The 8,934-nt window shown below is 39.9% G+C and overlaps 1 pseudogene; it reads left to right on the forward strand.

Moving 5' to 3' along the window:
* The first annotated feature begins 530 nt into the window (after nt 1-530).
* LOC108414982 lies at nt 531-7,736 on the forward strand (annotated as a pseudogene).
* Nucleotides 7,737-8,934: the final 1,198 nt, after the last annotated feature.

Here is an 8,934-nt window from a genome sequence, read left to right on the forward strand (position 1 = left end):
TTCAACATAGAGAGTGGAATGCCTAAAATCCTTGCAGTCGCTCATTGACCAACATTGTTTTTAAAATGTTGGATTATTTGTTGAGGCATTTTTTGGCGAAGCAGTGAGTCTCAACTCCGCTAGACCTAGATGCTCTTTTTAAGCATGATTGTATTACCTGCTTAAAACCTTTTTTTGAACAATTCTCAATATTCCTAGTCCTAGTTATTTCATTCAAATATTTATGAGTTAAACAAAAACAGTCCGTTTTCTTGTTACCACATGAAGTCATTTTAGGTCACCAGATTTGTAAGAACATTACATTTTTAAATCTATAATCTAATGAAAAACTGAGGCCTTTTCTGATGGCCAGTCACATTCTCAAGCTCTCATTCTCTCATCGAGCTTTGGCCTTTTCACAAAATCAGACCACTTCCTCTAGACTATCACTGTATCTGTTTCTGTTTGTCTGTCATTGCAAGCATCACAGAGTTCACAGAGACGTCTAGTCACAGCCAGCTTCTTACACTCCATCATCACCATCTCTTCCAATGGGTAGCAGTGCTGTTTGGGTCTTCTGGCCTTTTGAGGTGATCATTGCTGTAATATGTTGTCTGGGCAATGCGCTGGTGATTTGGGCAGTGTGGAAATGTGGTGCTCTCAGGCAGCCCACCTTCTGCTTCATTGTGTCCCTCGCTGTGGCCGATTTCCTGGTGGGATCTGTTGCCATCCCCATATCAGTGCTGGTGGACATCCGTATGAAGATCCGCTTTTACGGCTGCCTTTTCATGTGCAGCGTTGTCATGATGCTACAGTTGGCTTCTGGTTCTTCACTTCTGGCCATTGCAGTGGACCGTTTCCTCCGTGTGCGCATCCCTGTGACGTGAGTTGTCCTATCTAAAAGACCCATAGCTACACTGCAGATAATTCAGACTTCAGACTTTGTTTTAGCACCATGCTGTACCGTGAAGATCAATTAAAACACACAACCAAAGAACAAACATAGCATATATTTAAACATAATTAATATAAAAAAAGTAAATTAAATAAACTAACATAGCATTTTTTTTCCTTTAAGCATGGCATATTTGAAATGTTTAAGCAACAAAATAATGCTATAAATGTAATGTTGTTATATATATATATATATATATATATATATATATATATATATATATATATATATATATATATTTATATATATATTTATTTATTTATTTATAATTTTAATTCAATTTCAATAATATTAGAGTAAATAAACATTTTTCATTCAAACATGCACAAACAATTCAGGCAGGTTTGTTTCATTGCTGAGACAAAACACAGATAAATAAAGTGTTTAAAAAAGACAATGTATAAATATCAGGACATATACATACTGAGGTTAGACAGTTAGAGTTTGATAGAGCTACTGAAAATACGGATCAATTATATATATCAGAACGGAAAAAGATGTACCGATATGTCTCAGAAAAAGGCTCTGTGTGCGCAGTAAGTATTTTAGTTTGCTAACAAAAACAGTAATATTACAAAAAAGTGGTATTAAGTACTATTTATTTTGTGTATGCCAGTGTGTTTTTCAATTCATAAAAAAGCAGGAAACATACAATACTTAGGTTTAGAAACCTCAAGAAAGGTGCTCTACCAGTACTGCTGGTATCAGCTCTGAACCTCTACTTGAATTATTTATTATTTTATTATTTATTTGTTACTTTTTTGCTATTTTCCTGGATTTATGTTTGTGTGTAACAAATATAATCAAGTTTAATACACACACACACACACACACACACACACACACACACACACACACACATATATATATATATATATATATATATATATAGAGCATGTGTCACAAATGGCTCCTCCCACTTCTCCATGTGATTTTCTGTTTTGGTCTAGTCCACTTTCTTTGTTTTTTGATTCCCAGTCCAGCCCCCTCATTTTGTGACTACACCCCTGATTGTTTCCACCTGTTTTCTGCCTGTTCCTCGTCATCCCTGTGATCCCTGTGTTCGCTGGTCTTTGTATGTTCTGAATGTTTGTGTGTTTTATGTACTGATTGGAGTGTTTTTGTTCTTCGTGCCACCATTGGTTTTTGCCTGTGTTCTTTTGTCATGTCTGACCCTCGTTATCTCCATGTTGGCTATATGAACCTGGACCCTGGATTTTCCCTCAATAAAACTCAACAATAAAACTTCTCAGCACGTGCGTCCGCCTCATTGCTCCATGTCACAGAAAGACCAGCCACCAAAAGACACAGCAAGAAAGCGAGATTCTGGTTTGTGTCTGTTCCGTTGGGACAAAACTCCAGTTGTTTCTACGCAGTCCAAGTCACCCATGTCCCCAGTCGCCATGCCTCCGGACGTGCTGGCAGTTGTTGCTGCAGGCTTACCTGCCTCTGTGGACATCACAGCCCCTTTGTTCTCACCCATCCCGCCCTTGCCTGTGTCTGCTGCTCCCTGTGGGCCTCCTGTTTTTCCTGTGTCTGTTCCCCACGGGCCTTCTTTTTCTCCTGTGTCTGCTCCCCATAGGCCTCCTGTTTTTCCTGTGTCTGCTCCCCGTGGGCCTCCTGTTTCTCCTGTGTCTGTTCCCCACCGGCCTTCTTTTTCTCCTGTGTCTGCTCCCCATAGGCCTCCTGTTCTGCCTTTGTCTGCTGTGTCCCCTGTTTTGCCTTTTCCTGTGTTTTTGCCCTCCTTGGTCCCTGGTCTTGTCTTGTTCCCTTCTGTTGTGTCTGTGCCATTCCTGTTGTGGTTCCTGTTCCCCGGTCTTTTGCATGGTCTGTTTTACGTTCTATTCCTTGTCCCGTTGTGCCTTCTGTCATCCTTCTTTCGCCGTTGTTTTGTGTTCTGCCTCCTTGTCCTCCCTCCTGGCCTGTGTTTCATCCTTGTTCTGTTCATGTTTCATCTGTTCCTGTGTCTGGTGTTGCGTCTTCTGCTTCTTCTTCTGTGTCTGTCTTCAGCTTCCATTCTGTTTTCTGTCTGTTCCTGTGTCTGCTTGTGTTTCTGTTCCTGTGTCTTGCCCTGTGTCCGTTTCTTCTCCTGTTTCTGTGCCTTCGGATCCTGTTGTCTCGTGTTCTGTGCCTGTTTCCATTCCTGTGCCTTCTTCTGTCCCCGTTTCTGCTCCCGCTTCTGTTCCTGTGCCTTCTAGTCCCGTTCCGTGTCCTGTGTCTACTCCTGTGCCTGTTCTGTCTTCTGTTCCTCCTGTCCTGTGTCCTGTCCCTGCTCTTTTCACCCCCCGCTCCTGTCCTTGTTTAGTTCGGTCTCTGTTTTTGGTCTCTTGTTTGGTTATGTTTTTGTTTGATGCACTTCAGAGCGGGCACCTTGGTGGGGGAACTGTCATGATTTGGCTCCTCCCATTCCTGCATGTGCTTTTGATCTAGTCCACATGCTATCTTTGTTTTGATTCCTAGTCTAGCCCCCTTGTTTCGTCACTCCGCCCCTGATTGTTTCCACCCGTTTTCCACCTGTCCCTTGTCATTACTGTGATATTTAAGCCCTGTGTTTGCCCCTTGTATAGTCAATCGTTACAGACCTCCAAACTTCATGCGGCGTAGAGAGCTTCATGGAATCCATGGCTGAGCAGCTGCATCCAAGCCTTACATCACTAAACACAATGCAAAGCATTGAATGCAGTAGTGTAAAGAGCCACCACTAGACTCTAGAGCAGTGGAGACATGTTCTCTGGAGTGACCAATCATGCTTCTGCATCTGGCAATCCAGTGGATGAGTCTGGGTTTGGCGGTTGCCAGGAGAACAGAACTTGTCTGACTGCTTTGTGCCAAATGTAAAGTTTGGTGGAGGGGGGATTATGGTGTGGGGGTATTTTTCAGGAGTTGGGCTTGGCCCCTTAGTTCCAGTGAAAGGAACTCAATGCTTCAAAAGAGATTTTGGATAATTTCATGCTCCCATCTTTGTGGGAACAGTGTGGGGATGGCCCCTTCATGTTGCAACATGACTGTGCACCAGTGCACAAAGCAAGCTCCATAAAGACATGGATGAGCGAGTTTAGTGTGGAAGAGCATGAGAGGCCTGCACAGAGTCCTGACCTCAACCCGGTAGAACACCTTTGGGATGAATTAGAGCGGACACTGCGAGCCAGGCCTTCTTGTCCAACATCAGTGTCTAACCTCACAAATGCGCTCCCGGAAGAACGGTCAAAATTTCCTATAAACACATTCTTAGCCCTTGTGGAAAGCCTTCCCAAAAGAGCAGAAGCTGTTATAGCTGCAAAGGGCGGGCTGACATCATATTAAACATTATATATATATATATATATATATAAAATCAGTATCTCGCCGTTATCGGAACAAACAGACATTTTTCCAAGTCATTTTGGGCTATTTCTTTTGGTCCATTCTTCATGAAAATTACACACAATGTAAAAAAAAGGCTACAGCAATTTTTAAATTATATTAAATACTGAAAGACATCAAAAATGTTTATACATATACATTGTCCACTCCTTGTCCATTTCCTTTTGTTCACTCTGCCACTTTAACTCCTTCTAACATCCTTCTAATCTTAATATCAACCAGTTGCAGCTGTGTCCTCTCAACAGAAGCTTCACAGAGAAGTCACTGACGTGCTCTTCTATAAGGTGTCAGCTTTGTCATTTCCTCTCATCACAGATATTTTGGGACTCCATTTAATATAGAACAGGAACAGACAACACTGCAGACAGACAATGAGTACAGATAAACTATGCAAACATTAAGCACAGGACAGTAGAGATTAACCCTCGAACAAAGGGGTGAAAGAAAATCTGTTGGTCTGCAGCAGCACTAATAGTTGTGTGTGATTTATTGTCAGTGCACTGATAATTAATAATAGGCTTTTAGTAGCAAAACAACAAGAATTTATAGAATTTATAGAATATTTAAAGTGACTGTGTTTCACATTAAAGTAAACTGACTGTGTGCAGAAGGTAAAGGATGGTAGGTTTGCAGAAGGTAGAGGATGGGTGGCCACAGGCCGGGCCTCTTCAGTCTCCTTATGAAGTAGAGGTGCTGTTGTACGTTCTTCTCTAAGGAAGATCTATTTGTGGACCAGGAGAGACGGTCAATGATGTCTGGTCCCACATTCACGAACACAACTACCTACACATTAGTTGCCTCACACATTTTTCTCATGTGTATCTAAAGTGGATGTTTTTAAAGAGGTTAGATAGAAGATAATCAATTACACTTGCATAAGTCAAAGGAAAATTAGTGCAAAAAACATGCGTTTTCAAAAGGAGTTCAAAAAAGTATTTAAAAAAACACAGAGAAAAATGGGATTCCTTACATCTGTGTAAGACCTGATAGATGAATGAAACTGCCCCTTTAGAAAAACGGTACTTAAAGCTTTCATCTTTCAGCTTTCATCAGCTCCACTTGCTTCAGATCTGAAAAAAAAAATCCTTCAACTGTAAGAAGACAAATTAGTGCTTTGGGTCTGAAGGGGTGTGTAGTTGTAGAGAAGCCTCTACTGAGAAAGGGAAACAGAAAAAATGAAGACAATTTGCACAAGAATACAAAACTGGACATCTGACATGCGGAGTAAGGTTTCATGGTGTCACAATTGGCCCCTCCCAGTCTATGTGTGTTTGTTTTGGTTTGGCCCATGTGTATTTGTTTTGGTTTTCTAGTCCTGCCCCCTTGTTTCATGACTCCACCCCTGATTGTCTCCACCTGTGTTTGCACCTGTCCCTCGTTACCCTTATGTGTTTAAGCCCTGTGTTTTCCCCTGTCTGGTGACTGGTCTTTGTTTGAATCTGTGTTTGATGTATTTTGGTTGTGTTGTAGTTGTAGTCTTTCTACTGTTCTGCTTCTTGGATTCTTGTGTCTGTCATGTCTGTCCCCCGATCAATCCGTGTTGGATCTCTGAACCTGGACTGTTACGACTATGACCCTGGATTTGCCCTTATTAAATCTTGCTTATCTCAGCACTTACCATGCCTTATTACGATCTGGCCAAGCATTAGGATCCGGTTCCCACGTGTGTGTATAAGGCATGACCACACATTATTTTTATTTATACAGGATGTTACCAGCGGGGCTCCGAACCTTTATGTGATTTTGCTTTTTTTGACACTAAAAAATGATGAACTTGTGCTTGTTCTGGATGTACATTTTAAATTATGAAGTGAAACAAATACAATACATTAGCTGCTCCTTTCAATCCTTTAAATCAAACTGGATCCAGAAAGGGCCGGTGTGGGTGCAGGTTTTCATTCCAACCAAGCAGAAGCCACACCTGATTCCACCTGGTTAATTAGTTGATCCTGGCTTTAAAAAGACTATCAGGTACAGCTTCTGCTTGGTTGGAATGAAAACCTGCACCCACACTGGCCCTTTCTGGATCCAGTTTGACACCCCTGCCTTAAATGTATTTAAAAAATCGAAACAAATAATTTTCTTCTTGTTTTCCAGGTATAAGTCTACAGTTACTCAAAAACGCTCTTGGATGGTGGTGGCGATCTGCTGGTTCACTGCTGCACTGTTGAGTTTTATCCCCATGTTCGGATGGCACAACTATAACACATGGAATGGCACAACACAAGCAAACTCCACCAGTTTTGAGTGTAGATTCTTCACTGCTAGCAGCCGTTCATATGTTGTAAACTTTATATTCTTTGGCTTCTTCCTTCCTCCGTTGGTTGTCATGACAGGCTTGTACTGTTACATCTTCCTGACCACTAGAAGGCAGTTAAGACTAAATATAGGTGCAGCTACTGAGTCCCGCACATATTACCAAAAAGAGCAAAGGCTGGCTGCTTCACTGGTTCTGGTCTTGGGTCTATTTGTTGTCTGTTGGCTGCCTCTGTTCCTCATGCACACTATAAAATTATATGGTCCTAAAATCGAGGTGTCCTCTCTCTTCATTCACATAGGTGTCCTCCTGTCTCATGTTAATTCAGCAGTTAACCCCATAGTGTATGCATTTAGAAATCCCAAAGATAAAAGAGGAGTTTAAGAAGCTGTACATGAGAGTTTACCATGACGGACAACAGCACTAGGGAGAGACAGCAGACCATAGGTCTAAATCATGTGTTAGAATCCAGTCCTGGTAGAACAATAAACCTCAATATTTCCACTGATTTTTCGAAACTTCTGCCTAGTTAGGGTGTAAACTTATTTGGAAAGTCTTGATTGTAGAGAAACTTACTGAGTCAGATTTGTTCACAGTGATGACAGAAACCAGACGACTATTTTAGTGTCTCTAAAAGCTCCCACAAGTTGTTATATAAATTGTTTATTAATATGCTGCCGGATGCATGAGACATTGTTCTGTGATAGTTTTCATAGTATTTTTTTCACATTTTCCTTCATTTAATTTCCTTCTTTCATCTTTATCTATATTCCAAACACATTGTAACCCCTGGTTCCCATCACCAGCACTTTAAAGAAATCCATACTGATTAGTTTCTTTATAGTGAGCCATTTTACATTAAATCAATCTGTTAGAGAACAACAAAGTGATGATCTCAACAAGGTTGGATAGTAGTTGAGTCAGTATGTATTGATTGAACTGTAGATTTAAAGTCGTTGTTCAAACGCAAACATCACAAAGCATGTTTTTTTATATGAATTTTAAACATTAAGTTAAATATGAATGAATTGTATCAAGTTGTATTGTTAATTAAAATGATTGTACCTGTAATCAGTGGTTCATAGCTGTTTGGTGGAGTCACTGAAGACCAGCTTCACATTTTCTATTGTCATAAACATTTGTTCAAATAAACATCCTGCTCATCTGTAGGTCTTGATGATTTGCATGTCTCTTTTTTAAGTTTGTGACCTGCGTTGGCCCCTATTAATGAATATTAATATTCATATATGAATATTAATAAAGAATATTAATACGATGAATTCGAAAGCATGGGTGCAGTTTCATTTAATATTTACATTCACTTAGATGTAAGTATTAAAATACAGTGAGACTTGACAGAAAACTTGCGACTGTTAAATGTAGAATTCATTATTATTACGCTCTTTACTGAGAAAACAGTACATCCCTTACAACTTGCACAAAATGTAGTAGCACAGATCCTGATCCTCCCAAGACAAACCATTCAGGTGCCCCATTCAGGTGTGTACCTCATTGACTTAAGTGGCTCTTGGCTTGTGTGATGTATTTTGCTATGGATGCCAGTTAAGCACACAGCAGAGTTAATTGCAGTTCAATTCAGTTCAGAATACTTTATTAGTCCCCAAAAAAATTTGCAGCCTTCTCATCCATACACACAACTGTACATATATATACACACACATACATACTTTAAAAAAATGCATGTAGCAATATTCATATTTTGGCTTCTAAACTATCTTGTAATTCTTCAAATGCTGCAATGTTTGGAGGAAAATGACCAAGAAAACGATCATATTCTGCCATCTATCAGATGTGGCTGATTTCCTGGTGTTTAAACCTTCAGCACTGTCAAAACCATTTATTGTTTAATCCTAAAATAAAAAGTAACCAGAGATGCTAAAAATGTCTCATTCCAACATGATATAGTAAGTTACCAGAACAATAATCAGTCTTGCATTCTGTTAGCTTATTCATTTGCTGTTCAATCAAATTTTTATATGTACATTTTTTTTAACTCGGCCATGTTTTTTCTTTTTTAATCATTTCATAATACATCCTGCTGCTGTCAGTACCCACATCGCCAGGAAAGACTGATCCAGTGATAGCCGTACATGGCCATGGCACCATGTTTCAAAGAGGAGGTGGTTTGATTATTTTTGTGAATAAAGGTTTTCTGTGGTCTTCCAGACTCTGTCAAGTTGCTTTTTATAGTTATCAGCTCACTATTGTGTTGTTGCTTCACAGCAATGTATTAAACAGTTGTTTGATATATTGATTTAATGATGTCTTAGCCTCATGAAGGCCTCCTTTACTAGTATTGACACTTTTGTGGTGCTCATGTAAAGAGAATGCAGAATTAAATGGAAGCCAAATAGAAATG

The sequence above is a fragment of the Pygocentrus nattereri genome, chromosome 26 (genome assembly GCF_015220715.1).
Source record: "Pygocentrus nattereri isolate fPygNat1 chromosome 26, fPygNat1.pri, whole genome shotgun sequence".
Lineage (NCBI taxonomy): Eukaryota > Metazoa > Chordata > Actinopteri > Characiformes > Serrasalmidae > Pygocentrus > Pygocentrus nattereri.